A 19,977-nucleotide genomic window follows, 5' to 3' on the forward strand; every position below is an offset into this window, starting at 1 on the left:
GAGTAAAGCAGATAAGGGAAATATAAAGTTTATGGTTTGGATAGCTCACGTGTAAGACAATGTGAAAATTTTCAGAGGTGAAATGATTTAATTGAGAGGTATAACCTAATTGGTAGATTAATTCACCAATGAGAATTAATTGGGTGGTGACTGCAGGAAGATAGGGTGTGACTGGAGAAATTAGGTCCCTGGGGCATCCCTTGGGGGTTCATGTTTTGTCCCTGGTAAGCAGAGATTTCTGTTTGTTGGTCCCATTCCCTAAGCAGCTTTTCTCCACCATGGCCTTCCATCATGGTGTTCTTTCTCATCTGAGACCCAGAGTTATCTAATCAGGACCATGGACTGAGCCTCTGAAACTCTTACCCAAAATAGTTTTCCTTTTCTACTTTGTTCTTGTCAGGTCATTTGTTCACAGCAACATTAAAGCTGACTAAAACAATAGATGACTTTTGTTCCATGCTAAGGAAAACCTCTCAGATAGGTCTCTGAATTCTTTTCTTCTTCCTACTAAAACTATTTCACATAAAGCAGCCACTGTGATCATTTACAAACACATATTTCACAATGTAAACCCTGACAGACTTCTGTAGGTTCTTAGTTTTAAGCAAAATCTGCTAGCCCCTGAGAGAATAGGATAACCTTGAAATATTGTAGGTAGTCAGATACTTTTAACAGAAATGAGGTAGGATAGAGGATACAAAGATGGGTAAAAAGGAGAGAATATGAATAAGGAAAGATACTACTACTCCAGGCCAATAACTTCCCAATTTTTGACAAATCTTTCAATCTTGGAGTTAGTGTATATTAGCTCATTTCTGAAAATTGCTTTATTTGCTTTATTTTGATTGAAGCTTACATACAATGTTTTCCTACACATTATATCATCTGACTATTTGAAACAAATGAAATATATTTTAAGAAACCTATAGGCCTATTCCACAAGTTATATAGATAGAATAGACAATGTCAGCTTGAGGAACCTGGAGAGAACAAAATCACCACAAATGAATTTCTTGCAATCTGTGATAAAAGAACTGAGTTGATCAAGAAGAAATACTTCCGAAGCATCTTCCCATGCCCAGCCCTCACAAAGTTCCCATTAAAAGAAGAACCCAAGACCCAGGAGGGCACATCTGGCTCTCAAGATTGCCCCCATTATTCTCTCAGAATTCACATCTTCACATTTCCCCTTCAAATAAAACTGTTCTCTTTGTTAAAACCTGAGGCATCTATAAATTCTTTTCTGTTAAGAACCATCAGATTAGAGGTTGCCTTGACCTCTGGAAAAGCCTTCTTTTGCTTCTTTATGGTGGCAGTTCCAGTTTTTCATAATCAAATTTAAATAACTCTTGTTTAAGTATTGGTATTATCCTATCAATTTTTCCATTTCAAAAGGATCTTTCACCAACACTGTTTCTTTTTTTCAGAGCAGAAATAACATTCTCAACCATCTTTAACATTTCTTTGGTACTTAATCCTTGGGTACTGAAATCTCCAGGATAAAAAACAAAAAGGCAATTAAAATATTCATTTTCATTTTTAAAAAGTAACTGACTCTTATGACTCCATAGCAAAACCTTTTGCAAATGACTATGTTTTTAGGTTATTACAATTTTGCCTTTCAAACATTTGAAGGAATTGAGTTGTCAGGGGCACCTGAGTATAAATGAGCTTTTAAGTATATCACTCTATGATTTTTGTTATAATTCTGTAAATGATTCAAATAAATGAGTGATATTGTTATAATAAAATATTTCAACTCCCAATTACTTATTTCTGAGAACAAGATTTCTTGGTGTCTTGATCTATGAAAATATAGGAATGAAGTGCACTCTCCTACATTCTCACAATAAGCAAGATTGCACTGTTGGGACTTTGTCTCAAAAGGAAAACAGCTTTAAGGGATGGATTTTCAAAACAGGGTTTCTTAAGTAGTTACATTTAAAAGGTATACAATGTTTATGTTTTGATTCTGAATTTAATAATTTAATAACACAATTCAGTGCAGGGGATCTAAATCAGTGGCAGAGTGCTTCACACCACGTGTAAAGCACTGGGTTTGTGAAGCTAAGGAGCTCCACAGTAAATTAAAGGCATGTTCTCCATTACTGTCCATCTATAACTATAAACAACAACAAAACTCAATTCAAAGAGAAGAACACCCCATACTGAAAAATCAGTGTTAAAATATTTAGTCCATATAATCTATAAATTATTTTTGTAGTCTTTTTTAACTGAGAATAGAACCCATGTGCACTATAACACTCTACCACTGAATTACATCCTCAGACCTTTATTATTATTATTATTACTATTATTTTGAAACAGGGTATTACTGAATAGTGAAGGCTGGTCTCAAACTTGCAATCTTCCTATTTGAGCCTCCTGAGTATTTTGGATTATAAGCATGTGCCACTGACCCTGCTAATAAATTACATTTGTTTATAGGTAAAAAAAAAAATCTATGCTGAGAACGTAAAAATGAAATTAAAATAAAAATGCAAGATATTACATATATCTATATATTTTGTATATATATATATATATATATATATATATATATATATATCATGTATGCATAATATTGAATACAAATTAGCAGTGATACCTAGATTCTTTTGGAAATACTTCAAGCTACTGTAACAAAATTATTTTCAATTTTCATGATTTTAAATATGTTGGGAATGATATCCATTTGTAACTATTTAAACTCATTATGAAAAAAATTAGCTACCACAAGAACATATGTGAGGGTTGGGGATGTAGTTCAGTGGTTCAGTGCTTGCCTACCATGCATGAAGCCTTGAATTTAATCCCCAGCATGGGAAAAAAATCTGAAAAGATTGTCTTCTGTTAATTATATATATATATTATAAAGTATCATACTGGTGGAGGAGAGTGGTCCTCATCCCCCTTTCCTATTCTAAGCCCACTTTCTCAAGGGAATTTGCATTGTGTATCCTGCCTATGTCCCTATGACATGCATGTGAAGCTTTTAACAAGGTATGTGACCCTAATTCCTGAGTTACATACAACCCAGTGAGATCAGAAAAGACAACACCTAAATTTTGCCATCTCAGTGAGAGTTCAGCTTTGCCACCATTCTAGATATTTGACTTTTTCCTTGGATGATGACAAATAGCTAGAACTGATAGCTACTCCAAACACCATATAAATTTAAAATGAATTAAGGAAGAATTCATAGCAAATCAATGTGTCAAATCCTTTTATATGAAGAAAAGTCATCACTTATTCTGAGAATGCGCACATAATATATATCTGATGGCATGTATAAAAAGTGAGTATTCTTTATGTCTGCATAATCTGTTTAGTGGATTGCCTGTGACACATATTAAAATTTATTTTAAAAATTACTCAGCAATGATATTGTTTGAGGGGATCTTCTGGATTGGTAGGAACATAATTTTTATTTTTTTCCTCAATACATATGGAATAAGTAGAGATTTTGGGGTAGGTATAAAATGGAGCACAGGTGGATTCAGAAGGGACATAGAGAAATGACTGTCTTATAGCTAGTTAAAGACTTTGATTTATTTGAAACTTACAAGATAATGCCTTGAAAGTGAGAGTTTTGGAAAGGTAATTTTTAACCTCTCTAATCTCAGTCTCTGAATGTCTAAAACATTGAAATATGCTCTGAAAAATGAAAAAGAATGGTCTACATTGCTAAAGCCTGAGGTGAAACTGCTTCCCATCTCCTGAAATCTAGATATGCCCCTTTAGATGCAAATTAATAGATCTATATTTCTATCTATCTATATATCTGTCTATCTATCCATCTACCTAATAAATAGGTGAAGAGGAAGGATTTTCATTCAGAGTAGAAATTGTTAAATTATAGGAAAATTGGATAATTTTTAAAGTGAATATGGAATTTGTTTAGAGAATATCATTAATAAATGGCAGACATTGGCATTATCATAACTTCTATAAGAGTTAAAAAAACACATCATTGATGGGAAATGCTGTGGCTTGATGTCTAAATACTTCATAAGCAGGTTTACACAAACAAACCCAATAATAATGAAGGTCAGATTGCTAAATATCAAAAAAAAATGGTGAAAATATCCCTTTGCTTACACACAGATTAGATGAGGCTGTGTAAGGAAGATCCAAATCAGTAACCATGTAAACACTGTCTTAGTCCACCTCTCAAGGGACACTGAGATGAAAAGCAGTGTTTTAACAAGGAATACACACTAGAGAGAGAAGATGGCAATATAATTGATTGAGTCAATAACTGTGGCTGTTTTCTCCAGCTGCTGAAATTGAGAGGTGATATTTACCAAAGAATGAGAATGATATTTTCTCTTTCTTCCAAAAAAGGTGATCAGGGATTTGTGTCTTGGACATGGGATCCTGATCTGCATTAGGAAGAGAAAGTCAAAAGACCTTTGCAAACACAATAAAGTGATTTTAGAGCTAAAATTGCTGTAGGAGGAGTTGGCTTAAGAGGTTAATGAGCAGAGGCTGACTTCAAAGGATGGGAAATGGCTGGTCACAGAGATCTGATTCTTCTTTCACTTTTCTTGCATTCTAAAGGCAGCAAGACCTCTGGAAGGGTTGGCTGTGGAAGGTTTTCAGTTGAAAATTGAATGGTGACATAGTGAGCACTACAAAATTGTTTGAAGTTATAGCAATGAAAGGGTATATGCCTTGAATAACAAATCTGCTTTCAAATAGCCCATGAAGGTGGGTGGATGCGGTGTTAATCTCTGGAATAATAGCAACAGATAACAAAGAAAATGCTCTTGCTCAGTTTGTTTTAATTGCAACGCTTCTGGGATTCTTATAACATAGAAAGGAAAAGAAAGGCTTTAAAATATAGATCTAATTCTTTTTAAAATAATTAAGTACAGACAGAGACAAATCCAATTTTATTCATAAGAATAAGTGATGTACACTTTTTTTTCACTTGAGCATTATGAAGAAAATGCTTAACTCTTAGCATTGACATTGCCAGCTTTTTTGTATACTGGGAATAATGACAAACTTCCTTAGAAATGATGGCTACATCTTGACTTAGTCCATTTAATGTTGCTATAACAGAACACCACAAACTGAATAATTTATAATGAACAGAACTTAGTTTCACAGTTCTGAAAACTAGAAGGAAGTCAAAAATCAAAGGGCTACATCTGGAGAAGGACTTCCTGCTTCATAGAAACAAGTAGAAGGCTTCCCATGGTGTGAGAAAGAGGGAAAGGGAATGATAAGGAACCCATTCATTTGAAACCTTACTAATGCATTCATGAGGTCAAATAACTTATGACCTTGATACCTTTTAAAAGTCTAACCTCTTAACGCTGGTTTTTGGAGACTTAAGTTTCCAATATGTGAATTCTGGGGAACACATTCAAATCATAGCACATAATAATTTCAAGAATCATTCCAAAGCCTGTCAGTGAAACCTTTTAAAAGTTTTTAGTGCTGATATTGCCAACTTTGTATTTTCTTAGAAGAAATATATCCTTTCTCTGATTTGAAGTGCCTTTTTAAACAACTAAGAAGAATTTTCTATAGTTCTATAATTTTAACAATTATCTCATTGAGAACTTTTGAATGTAACACACTCTTCCTATGTTTTTTCTTATTTAATGTAGTTGTATAAAAGCAACATGGTCATTTTTCAGAAAGTTAAAAATTAGGTATTGATTTATGCCACATGTGTGTCTATATTAGATTATGGAGAAAGCAATGCAGCATGCTACAGAGAGCATGTACTTTGGATATAAGCAGTACCAGGATTTGGATCCTGATCATATCACTTCTTTTTAACCATTTTCCCCAGATCATTAGGTTAATTGCTATGTACTTGAAACTTCACACTTCTAAGGGATAAATTAAATATGAACAAATTGAATATTAGATAAAGTTATATGCATGTATATTCTGGCAAAGGTCATCTGATGGGTGGAATTTCAATCCCCAGCACATATGTAGGAAAGTATTAAAAAGTGGATAACTTTATAATAGTAATAGAAAATAAATTCTCCCAAATTATGAGACATGTCACTATGGAAAATAGCTTAGAATATCCCCAAAGTTCTCAGCCTCTTTTCCCTGTATATTTCTGTGTCTCTTATAAATAACTAAACTGGATCTCTTTGGATTTTTTAAGCTTAACATTTTGATATTCCTTATCACAGAAACTAATGTATTTTCAACCACACAAAATATATTTTTGTGAGAATTCCATGAAAACACAGATTGATCTGATTTCTGATTGTTTTTTATGATCTAGGTCTCCTTCATATATTAGGAATTATATTTACAAAACTTTTTGGGGTGTTGTATTTCTTTACTTGTTGAGTTTGTGTAAATTAAATGAATAAGCATTGGAAATAAGTAGAATGATACAACAGAAATGGTACTGTTATATTACACTGAACTTGTTTTAGTTGCAACCTTTAAAATAAAAAAACATCCCCCACTTATATTGAATGTACCCTTCAATTTTTTTTAATTTCTTCTTTCTTTCTTTCCTTTTTTTTTTCTTTGTGTGTGTGGGGGGTGGCGGGGTGTAGAGATTGAAACCAGAGTGCTACATACACTAGGGAAATGCTCTAATATTTAGCTACACCCTCACCCTCTACCCTGAAATTTTTAATATTTGCTTCTTTTTAGTCAACTAATTACAAGAATAGCTGTTAGTCTGGAACATCAACATGCTTACTGCTCTATATTTGCAATTTGTCCTCCTTGGGGAACAGGAAATTTTAAAATTGCATAGAGCACATTTGAATTTTCTAGTATCCCTTGAACCTGATGACCCTTTTCAATGGGAAACTGTCAATGCTTTTGCAGATGCAACATAAGGGTCACTCCAAACTGGGATAGACACTGATGTATTATTGCTAAGATGTGATCCCAAATGTTAAATTTTAATCAACATTAAAACCAAGTTATTAGTATTCCAGATTGCATAATTCTAAAAGAATAAATGACATTTTAGATACCTAAAAACATAGAGTACAATCTATGTATAATCTATAAATTAGCATATGTTTAATTTAAAAATTAAGTTGTTAATGTGCTTGTCATTACATTGTGCTTATTATGTTTCGGAAGTCATCATGGTAAACATTGCTGTTATCATTTACATATTTCTTCCTGAAACACATACAATGCACACCTATACATTTTCCTGAAAAGAATTTTGTCCTCAAATGGTTATAATCAATTTTATTGTATTTTCAAAAAGTTTTGTGTTTGAATATATGGAGTAGATAATTTTTAATTTGTTGGTGGATGGTTGTTCTTCCATTTATGCACAGAATATCCAGGGTAGAGGTATTTTGGGATTTTTCTATTTCTTGGTAATAGCCATGAGATCATTGTCAAAGTGAAAACATCTGCATTAAGCATCTATATAATTTACTAAATGTTGTTTAAACAACAAATATTCTTCTCCTACTTGGCCATTGTTTCTCTTATAAAATTTAAAATTTATCTTTAAAATGAAATAAAAAGCTACATAGCCTTCATTTATATACAGCTATTTAAAATATACATAATCACGCACTTCCCTGTGGTTTGAAAAATGCATTTTTAAAAGCTTCTATTTATGCAATTAACCCTATAAATTCCTTTGGTTGGCCATATGGGTTCCACATTGTGAATGTTTTTAAGGATATATGTGTAGTATAAGCAAAATTTCAAGGCCATTTAAATGAACATAGAGGAAAAAATTGTAATAAAATGTAGTTATCTCTTTTGAAGAATGAAATCAATTTTTTATTTGGTAAAATTAATTATATTTTGAGTTGATTCTGTGACACAACCAGGAAATAAAGCTCAATTTTTCCAAGGGAATGTATTTTTCATACCAATTCAAATACATCAACTATTCAAACCAGTTTTAATATTATTTATTTAATGTTTTCACATGTCATTAGAAACTAGTTTTTAGTTAAAGATAAAATGAAGTAAGAGAAAATACAGTGTCTGAATTATTAAATTGAGAAAGCTTAAAATAAAGTGAAGTTATGTTTAACTTACAAATTCACAGTTAAATTAAGTTCCATAGAGTCACATCATATATATGGGACCTTACTTCTAAATTAAGCTAGTAAATAAACAATTTATTTGATAAAATACATATTAGAATCATCTTTTTCTTCAGCTGTGACTAAAAGATTCAAGCAGAACAATTGTCGAGAGGGAAAATTTTATTTGAGGGCTCATTGTCAGAGATTTTAGTCCATAGAAGGCCAGCTCCACTCCTCAGGGCTTGAGGTGAGGCAGAACATTATGGCAGAAGAGGGTGATAGAGGGTAGCAGCTCACATGATAATCAAGAAGCAGAAAGGGAAGTCTCCACTTGCCAGATTTCAATATATACCCCAAAACACACCCAAATTCCCATCCTATTAATCCACACCCTACCATTACCACTCAGTTTATCTCTATTAGGGGATTAATTAACTGATTGGGTTAAAACTTTTACATCTCAATCATTTCTCCTCTGAATCTCCTTTCATTGTCTCACACCTATGCTTTCTGGGGGACACCTCACACCCAAATCAAAACAAGTCATTCTTTAAAATCTCTATAAAATATGCTGTATAATAAATTATATGTCCTGCATTTGAAAGTGATCATGAGCTGCTAATGCCCTGGTCATTGATAGTGCAGGGAAAGAAATGGCTGGAAGACATTGTCCCCATGTTTGGAGGGTCTACCCATCCCTTCCAAACCCTGTAGCTTTCCCACATTCTGGTTAAGAAAAAAAATAAGGGCTGGGGATGTGGCTCAAGCGGTAGCGCGCTCGCCTGGCACGCGTGCGGCCCAGGTTCGATCCTCAGCACCACGTACAAACAAAGATGTTGTATCTGTCGATAACTAAAAAATAAATATTAAAAATTCTCTCTCTTTCTCTCTCCTCTCTCACTCTCTCTTTAAAAAAAAGAAAGAAAATGAAATAAATTGACATACTGTTCTTAGGAAATCTTATATTTATTTTCTTCCTATACTAGAATACTTTTGTTTTATTTTTTAGATAATAATTACTTAAGAAGTTGTTTTGATTTTAGAATCATATTGCACTAAGTGTTCTTCAAGGTTAGAGTTGACTGAGATATATAAGATACAAACAAAAGTCAGATTTGATTCTACAACAACAGAGAAAACTTCAGGTGACCATTTAATCTGTTTTATTTATTCTTGGGAAAATACAAAATTTTCATGACTTTAAACTATTTATTCCTTCTTCCCCTCCTCCTGTCAGTCATTCATTCTTTACTTCTCTTGTTTTGTTTTGAGTGACTTTCATTACATCTTTGCTAAGTTAAATATATATAAAATGAGAACTCGGTACATAGTGCACTATATTATTCTATTTATAAATCTCATAATTGCATATATATATATATATATATATATATATATATAAAATAAGGATATTGAACACATTATCAATTACTATTAATAGGGTATTTATTTAACACAATTTATTTTAAGTAGGATTTTATAAATATTTAAAATTTTTACATTATTTCATAATATATTCTTTTATGTATAAAGATGGATTAGATAAAAATACCCTTAGTCCAAATAGGTTCACAATTTTGGTTTTATTTGTAAATAAAATACATTATATAAGTTTTGTTGAAAAAGTTTTCTGTGGAGAAACATTTTATAGTGAATCTGCATAATGTGTACTGATTGTTTCACACTCCTTCATACCTTCTATGTGATATAAATTACCTTCTCAACTCATCACTGTTATTTCTTTTTGGAAAAATATCTCATTACTTCTATTATTTTTCTTTGTAACTTAAAATAACATTCTTATGAATGAGTATTTTATTTTAATACCATGTTTTGATGCTTTCCACTTGTACTATTTCATTTTAATTATAAACTTAACTCTGCTAAAGTAAACCTATAGGAGCACAGATTCAGAGGATTTTAGTATCATTCATTTTTTTTTAACACCAAATCTTTCTTACTTTTGGTTTCAGCAATAAATGAGACTATAATATAATAGTATATATTTTCTCATTACATTTTGCTTTCAAAATGCCTCTTTATTGTGTTATAAATGTCAAATGTTATATTTATCTACATGTTTAGGATCATACATCTGATAGAATTCAAGAATATTAATGACGTCTAGTGACATTTAATAGATATAACTAGTGTATTTTCAGAAACTACCAAAAGACCAATATGATCATATTGGATGCTGTATTTCATAAAATAAAATATTGGCTATGAGTTTTTCTGAATAGTACTAAGATGTAAATAATATTGAAGGTACTTGACAAAAAGATATTTATATAATCTTCAATATATATCAAATTATTTTAAACAATTATAAACCAATTCAATTTTCTTAACAATTAGTCTGCATAGAAAATGTATATATAAACATGATTTTTAAATGAAATCAATGATAAAATAAATATCATTACTAAAATTATATGCAAAATGTGATTATTGTGGAACCAAAAACATATAGTACCTATTGTTTTCCATGCTTTGAAAGTGCAATAAAAAAAACCAATCAAATAAAAAAAAATCACCCCTCTTACACACAGGAAAATCCCAAACAGATTAACTTTATTTGAATTTATGAAAATTTAAGGCACTTGTAATCAATGATTAATAAACAACATTTACTAATTATTTTCAATCAGTATTTTCAAACTATATTCTGTATTTAAATGCCTCTTATATTTATTTTTGTTTATATTAGGATGTTTGAAAAACCTAATTAATATTTTAAAGTAAAATTTAAACCTTTGACCATCATTTATAGTTATTTTTTATTAAGTTGATAATAATTCTTGCAGAATTCTTTTCATAAAACCAGGTAAATCATTGCTTAATATATTTTGTCCAACAGATTCTCAGAGCACTGATTTGAAAGAGGAAGAGTCAATATGAATCTAATAACTCAAATTTAGGATGAGATCTAAAAAATGAAATCAAATCCTAGTCTGAAAATTCTTTCCATTATTCTTCAATGTTCCAATGCGTGATTAGCTCCTGAGGGCGAGTCACACAAACACTACCTGGATTCCCACAAATGCATATTGCTATTGTATATTTGAACATCTACAGAAATATCTGGGGTACCAGGTATTTCTCAGAGTAGCAGAATTAGGTAGAATGGCAGAAACTTTGGAAATGCAACAAATGTCACAGAAAGAAATCATTTCTTATCAGATAAATAATGATATGGATTGTGCAGTCAATTTTCTAAGCAAAGGGCTGATTTTTTTTTACATAATTCTCATCTGAGGCTTTGTTAAATCGAGGGACTGTTTTCTTTGCCACCTTCTCTATGCTCTGGATGTTAATCTTAACCCTCATTTCACACAATCCATAGTAAGTCTTCGGAAACAAGATGACTAATACTAAAGACTGTGAAGGGAAGATTTCCCTTTTAACCAGAGGAAGCATGTTTATACTGGAATAGTCCCTCAAATCTGACTCTTGATGAATTTGGGCATGAGTAATTAGTGCCTTCTGTTGTCCAAAATTTCCTGACTTATGTAGAATATATTTGCTAAGGGATGTATGATTTAAATGTGCAGAAAAAGGCTATTACTATTATGAATTCCATTAAGACAGGATACTTTGAATTCCAAGTCTGCCATAATCTTGGAAAATACCTAAATGCTCTAAACAAGTTGTTTCATCTTTAAGTTCATGATTCCTCTCTGAAGATCAATTTTAATCATTTAGGATTATTTCCAAGTAGAAGTTAATATTTATATTATAAAGAAAATTCATTTACCCCAAATGATGAACTAGCTATGTGACTTTTTTAAAGTGCTTTCAGTATACTGTAATATCTGAACTATCTTATAAGAGTGTTTAAAGTTTGACAGTATGTTGCTTTGTATCTGGATACATTATTCTTTTCTCATTCTTTATTTCCAGTTACTGTATCATGTTCTTCCAGCATAAGAATCAACAGAGTTTTCCTAGCAAAAAAGTGTTATCTTCAAGGGCTTGTTTTCAGTCCTGAGGGATAATGCAGGTAGAATGGTTATTAAGAGTCAAGTTTTTCAGGTCACTTGCACATTTTCTTGCCTCATAATCATCAATAACTTAATAAAATTTTTCTTCTCCTTCCTCATTCATTTTTAATAGTCCCCACCCCAAAGCAAAGGACAACAATAAGACAATCCCTTCAAACAAGAAAACAACTTCTAAAAATCTAGGTTAGTTTGAGACTGTGTTTTTCAAACACTGGCACAACAATTTAGTAAGAAACTCATGCCAGCTAATTCAACCTTTCATCTGAAGATTGAGTACTATAAGGACTGCTTCCAGCACCTGTGGCAGATTGTCAGTGGAGGAGAAACTGTCCCAGTCAGCATCTCTTCATTTTTAAATCCCCACATACAAGGCACAGATGGCAGTGGGAGTGACACTCAAAGCAGCAAGGGCTCTGAAAACAGACCTCAGTTGACCAGAGATCTGCTATTAAAGATATGCTTGCCTTGTTTGTAAAAGAGCCAAAATTCAAACTCTATCATGGATAGTCAGAACACAGAGTAAAGAAGAGTATAAAGTCTAAAATGTGCACTGGGAAAAAAAAGGTGTTATAGACACAATTATCTTATTAATACACAATACCAAGATGCTTTAATAGTTTAATATTTTAATCTCTATTGTAACATATAGAAAATTTACCTTGAGTAATATAAAGAAATGCTGATTTTTAAGTATCTCCTCCCTTCTTTGAATCTGGTTTCAAGAATCCTTGCAGGTAAAAGGGAAATAGAAGTTTTTCCATATTACCCACCTCCAAACTTCTTTTTTATCAATTGAAGATCACACAGAATGGAGTAATTATGTAAGCATATTGTATTTATTCTGCCAACAATTGTTAGAATTGGCTACTGACATTTAAAATCTAGGAAATGTCTACCTGAAAATGCATTTCTGGTAATTGTATTCCATTTGGCATTAACCTGCTTGCTGGCTGGCTGTGACCCCAGTGGAGGTGCATTCCTTCTGCAGTTTGCCGTGACATTAGACCCTTTCTGTTGTCCTACACCTGGGCTGCATCACTCATGAATGTCACCTGCTTGGACTCTAGTAGAATTCATCTGAAACACAGGACTCTCCAACCTTGACATGTTTCAGATCATCTGGAATGTTTTGAAACAGGTTGCTCTGCCAGATCTTGTTTCCCATTTCATTTGGGGGCTCAAATACTTGGATTTCTAAAAAGGTACTAGCTTTCCTTCTTTCTTTCCCTCTCTCTGTTTCTATTACATATCTCCAAAATTAGATGATGGCATTTTTAGTTGATCTTCCTTAATCCCAAATAAGTACAGCTTAATTATTCATTCATATAGCAAATAGAGTGATATCCTAGGCTCTGGAGCTACAGAGCTTATAACAGAATTCTGGCATCTCTGTTAAAAGTTGCACTATCTTGGGGATGAAATGGTCCCACCTAAAATCATTGTTGTCAAAGTTACACAAGTAGTTGTAGTAAAATCCTTAGAAGCATGCTGTTGTATAGTCAGCATAATAGAAATATATGTATTGATATAGATATTCCATTAATACATACACATCACAATATATTTTAATAGCTTATTACTGTTTTGTAATACCAATATATAACTTTATTTAACTGATTGTCTATATATTGCTATTTATTTTATTGCTATATTAAAAAAGCAAGTCAACATGATTAGTCTTTTACATCTTACAAAGACAAATATGTCTGTACAATTGTTCTATGATTTTTTGGGGTAAGTCTTAAAAGAAGTAAATATATTTTTCAAAGTATATTGGAATGAACCTAAAACCTCACACAGTCTAAGTAAGTGTTCCACCACTGAGATATACCACCCGCATTTTTAAAAATAATTTTACTTTGAGAAAAGTTGTTGCTACATTACACAAGTAGGACTTGACTTTGCAGTCCTCCTTCCCTAAGCTTCATGATTAGCAGAGATTACAGGCATGCACAAAAAATGAGTATGTATATTATAATTGTGCACACTCCACTATATAAAAAACAGATTGTAATCCCAACAAAATAAGTAAATGAAGTTATTTGTATATTTAGAAGTGTATTACTCATCTTTCTGTCAATGTGACCAAAATACATGATAAGAACAATGGAGAGGAGAGAAAGTTTATTTCATTTCACACTTTGACAGATTTAGATCACGAGTGGCTGAATCCATTGCTCTGGGCCCAAAGTGGGGCAGACCATAGTGGTGGAAAGGCATGGTGGAGGAACTCTGCTGCACTCATGGCAGCCAGGAGGCAAAAAAGAAAGAGGTGGAAGAGGATAAAGGGAAGAACAACCACTACAGGGCATATACCGAGTCACCCACCTCCTCCATTCATTTCCCACCTGCTATAGTTCTCACCCATCTGCAAGTTGAAACTAGGATGGATTACATGTGTTACATCTCTCACAAATTCTATAATTTCATGTATGAATATTCTTTCATTAATATAAGAACATTTGGGGGCATTGCATATCCAAAACATAATAAAGAAGCATAGTTGAGTATTTTAAAGGGCATTTTGTTTGATTTTCTATTCAGTTTCACAGTATGTGATAAATATAAGAACTAAATCCAAACACCATTTCATAAATATTATAAGCTCTCTGTATAATACTATATAGATAAACAGGCATATACATTTTTTTACAAAGATATTTTATAAAGTAAATAGTATTATAACAAATATTCCATAGGATAATAGTTTCAGTATCTTAAAAGGGAACTTGAGGGCTGGGTTTGTAGTTCAGTGGTAGAGTGCTTGCCTAGTATATGTGAGGCACTGGGTTCAATTAACAGCACCAAATATAAATAAATTAAATAAATGTTCATTGACAACTAAAAAAAAATTTAAAAGGGAACTTGATATGGTCTGTATTTTAAAAGATTGATATAAATAGTGAAGAATACACACATACACACATAAATGGTAAAATAGAGTAAAAAGGCATTTAACTATGTGACTATTTTAAAATATATCCATATCAGTTGTAAGAAAACAAATTAATTAATAATATTACTAGAGCTTAGTAAGATCTACACATTAACAAAATGAGTGATGATTCCCAAAACATAAGCAAGTAACAATGCATAAGAAAAAGAAAATGTAACATTAAAAATATGAGAAAAAGTTTCTTGTGTTTCGGAGAAAAAATACCTGTATCTGATTTATGCAACTAGGAAATACATTAAATTGATAACAATAAATGAATGCCGGTAAGTAGAGTAGTAACATAGTTTGTATGGAACATGAATCATCAGAAACTATTAAACAAAAACAATTTGAAAACATATGCCAAAAATGGTAAACAGTATGTCCTACAATTCTTTTTGTAGAAATATATTTTAAAAAGAATGTCTGAAATATCCAGAGATATTTATAATTTTATGGGAGAAGAATATTATATTTTAAAATCAACCTCTAATATAATGTTTTCAAAATGATAAAAATTCATGGAAAGTAATTGTATTTAAATAATAAATGGAACCTGGAAAATGTAAAAATAAACTTATAATGTTTTAGCTTATATTAAAAATAAAATTTAGGCTTAAGGGAAAAGTCTGAATAAAACACACATACAAAAATGTTAGCAATAGCTATGTTTTGTTAGAGGGACTATTAGTAATGATTTGCATTTCTGTCATTCCTATTATTGCAGAACAATAAACATGAAAGTTTATAGGTAACAGAAGACTTTCTTTTATCATTACAAAGTAACTAGTGTTCTACAATAGGAAGCCCCTAGCGGTTTTTTGATTGCTTGTTTTCTCTCCTTGTGAAACAGTAAAAAATAATAAAGAATTGTTGGATTAGAAAAAGGGCATTGAAGGGAAGGAAGCAGAGCTGTGAATAGGAAATACAGTTGAATGAATCTGACATAACTTTCCTATGTTATATTTGAATACACAACCAGTATAACTACACATCATGTACAACCACAAGAATAGGATCCTAAATTAGAATAAGTTGTACTGCATGTATGCATAATGTTCAAAATTTACTTTACTATCATGTGCATCTAAAAAGAACAAATAAAAAGGAAAAAATAATTGCTAGGCTTATGTTATACTTATATGATATAAACTAAGTATGTAATTTATTTGTAAGATCATGTGTTGTTTAACTTTATATGTGTGCTACTTTTGTTTCTTCACATAAACACTAAACTCTTTAACCTGAGATAAAAGGAGGTTAAGGATTTTTTCTACATCCACCCTTGGGTTAAATATGGTAGGGTTTGAAGGATAGGTTAAATAAGAATAGATGTGGTGAAATCACACAAATTATATGTAGATAGATAGATTGATAGATAGATATATAGATAGAAATCTCCAATGTAAACTAATTCTCCAAATATATGACAAGTGTTAGAATTGTGCTTTTATATATATTTTCTTCTAACAAATTGCAAGGTAATTATTACCTTACCATGTAAAAAGGAATGAATCTTCACAGGTTAAATTGCTCTCTTAATGTATACATTTATTTAACCTTTGACTTGGAATCCAAATATCTTTCAAACATGCAAACTATGAGTATTGATGATTATGATCTAAAGTAACTGAGTTGGTGACTACAGGAGCAGCATATAGCTATAAAATATGTTAAATTCTGAAATGATGGCACTGGAAATGGGGAAGAAAAGAAATGGAAATTTTATGAGACACACTGAAGTGATATTCAATCATGAGACACATTATTTTTTCTCAGAAATCTCAATTTCAGCAAATGGAACTGTCATATTTATTCACTCCAAATAGAATATTAAACAAACACATAAACCATAAAAATTCAAAAAGTCTGTCCTCATTTATTTTATTTGATAACTCATATGTTCTAACAGAAAATCTTAATATTCTATTTCCAAACTACTGGCTAATCTTATTATGTGAGTCACAAGTGTACTTGACAAAGACTTGAGTAGCTAAATTTTGGATTACATTATGCACCATGACATTATGTCAAATGAGGAATATATTCATGCAGTAAATGCATCCAAATATCTCAGTTTTGCCTAAAAAAACACTATGTCCCCTTAAAATCTCCCTATGCACATTACTCTATAATATATATTTAAGTTTTTAATTTTGTAGGAGAAAGCATCATTTGCATTGTAGAACTTGATGTGTGTATCCCTAAGCTTAGATTTCATAACTTAGTCTCTGTCATTACATTTCAACATGATTGACAAATTTCTAATTTTGGAGCCTTCACTTTCTTGCTTTCTTCACTGACTATTACAAACTTTGAGAAGATAATTTGACATTGTGTGAATGTAGGGAAGTCTTTGGCTGTAAAGAACAAGGCATTGAAATATCACAAATCTGAGACTGATTCTTAGGGTAGGATGATGGGTTCTGTGTGCCTGGACATGTGTACAAACAGATGTTCTCATCTGCTTATTCATCAGCTTGGTCTTTACAACAAACTTCCATGGACTGGATTACTTAACATAAATGTTTTATGTATAACATCACCATGTCAAGATAGTTTGGTTCTGATGCGGACCTTTTTCTTGCTTTGAAGATGAGTGTTACTCTAGTGTCTTCAAAGGGCCTTTCTTTTTTGGTCCATGGAGAGAGAGAAAGCCCTGGTCTCTTTCTCTTTTCAGGATACCAACATTATTGGGTTAGGATTTCATTATTCATCACTTATATTACTCTTAATTGCCTCCATAAAGACTTTCATTAAACAAAGTGTCCCATTGAGTTTCCAAGCTTTAATATAGGAATTTATATTCAGTACACACTAAATTTCAAATGCAAAATCATAGTAGTATGTTTTCAATATAGATTGGACATTTTGGACCTCCACCATTCCAGACTTATAATTGGAAAAATTCAGAAGGTCAGAGATCAGATCACCTGAGATGCCAAAACATCTAGGATTTTTACATGGTTTCCATCTCCATATCCTCTATGGACTCATTCAGGATTCTTAACACTGGTCTCTTTAGATCTTAAAAATTGTCATTGGTTTCTCCCTGAAGATAAAATGGTTTTGTAAATATTGAGTGTTCAACAGGATCTAACTCCTCCTGTTTGTTTTTGTACCCCATTAATGCTGCCCATAATCAACTATCCCATTTACACATTTAGCTATTAGTTGATTATGTCCTTGGCCAAGCCTGTACTTTCTGATTTCGTTAATTCCACAGTGAACTTCTCTCTCACTCAGTTTTCAGAATGACTATTTCTTATTATATTTTTGCTAGTTTATGTGGTTTTGTTCTCTCATATTAAAATGTGTGAATCTATAACATCTGGTTTATTAATTTTTATTGTGTATGCTTATTGTAGAAAGTCTAACATATAATAGATATTCAACAAATAGTTAAATGAATGAATGGAAAATGGATTATTTAGCAAGTGGATGCTATAGTATTTGATAATTAATTTGATGCAGTGAATAATTAAGTAGCTTAAAAATAGTCTAATTCATTTAGACTCTTAAGTCTAAATGAATTTAGCCCTAATGAAGATTGCTGAGGAAACTTGAGAGAATAAAGTATAATATTTTTTCACTGGAAATTTTTAGAAGATAGGCGTGGATTGGTGAAGTGGGTAGAAGTTTTATAAAACATAAGCAAGACAGAATTTATCTTAGTCAAGATTTCTTTGTTAAAATCCTCTAGTAATTAAGTAAAGTCCACTTATTATTTTGTCCCAGGCATTCAATTAAGCAATCTGATAATAATTGCATTGTCTCAGAATGATATTGATTTTAATTATACAATCTCATAATGATTATTGGTTTTGTAGTTCTTGCCAAGATAAGGAAAAGAGAGTTCATAAGGATAAAATAATTGTTCCAGGTTTGAGATCTGGAATGGGTAATACAACTTCCTGAATTTAAGGTCCTTCTGACAAAATATTTTCTAGTCTTCAACTCTATGCTACTCTGGCAAGAGGAGAGGGACTGAATAAGATAATAAGGTTAATCCAGAAGCGTTACTTTCTAGTATTAAAATAATAGGAATACACTTTAGAATTTTCAAAGTTCTCCTGAATTATCTTCTGTGATCCTCATAACATCTCTGTTAGATAAAGGGTTATTGTGGCTATGGTAAAGATCCAGAGTCCAACTCTTTTATTCTAGTTCCTCTACCTGTCACCACTGCTGATTAAAAAAGATTACAGACTTTAAATGAACGTAGCTTCTGTTGAGATTTACAGCTCTGCCATTCACTGTTTACTTGAAATACATTACTATAAAAATGGGAGTATACTTTTGACACAAAGAGTGATACTACAGAAAGTATATATCAGAATCACCATGGGAACATGAACATATTTATATCCATCAAATCTATGCTAAATAATCCTATAAGAATTTTTGAAGCTGGGCATTGTGACACATGCCTATAATCCCAGAGGTTAGGTTTGCTGAGGTAGGGGGGTTGCAGGTTCAAAACCAGCATCAGCAACTTAGCAAGGCTGTAAGCAACCTATGAGAACCTATATCAAAACTAAAAAAGAATCAAAAGGGCTGGAGATGAAGCTCAGTGGTTTCATATCCCTGGGTTCAATCTTTGGTACTAAAAAAAATTGAGGTGTGAAAAAACTCAGAAGTGCAAAAATTGAGATTTTCAAGGAGTCTAATCTTTAGAAGTAATTGTAAAGATTTGTGATAGGCTTATTTTGTTGTTGTTCTGTGCTCCCCTTTTGAGTTCCATATACTACTTGACATTTGACATTGTCTTTAAAATCAAAATGAGTCAGTGGAATAACCAAAGGAAAACATACACACACACACACACACACACACACATACACACACACACACATCTTCTCAATTGTAAGTTTTTTTTCCCAATTTTGATACCTAATTTTGTCCTTGTTATTCATTTGCCCATTGACATGTCATTGCAAATGTAATGCTAACAGAAAGTAGAAAAAATTGAATTTTGTATTATTGAACATGTGAGACTAATCAGATTACTATTTTGCATTAATTA

At 31.8% G+C, this 19,977-nt stretch overlaps 1 non-coding gene across 1 annotated transcript; it reads left to right on the plus strand.

The window, feature by feature from the left end:
• The first annotated feature begins 8,602 nt into the window (after positions 1-8,602).
• On the plus strand, positions 8,603-8,736 carry LOC143386369 (small nucleolar RNA SNORA71). Its single transcript, XR_013089578.1, has one exon. It is a non-coding gene; the product is annotated as a small nucleolar RNA SNORA71 (small nucleolar RNA).
• The last annotated feature ends 11,241 nt before the right edge of the window (positions 8,737-19,977 follow it).

The sequence above is a fragment of the Callospermophilus lateralis genome, unplaced genomic scaffold (assembly GCF_048772815.1).
Source record: "Callospermophilus lateralis isolate mCalLat2 unplaced genomic scaffold, mCalLat2.hap1 Scaffold_109, whole genome shotgun sequence".
Lineage (NCBI taxonomy): Eukaryota > Metazoa > Chordata > Mammalia > Rodentia > Sciuridae > Callospermophilus > Callospermophilus lateralis.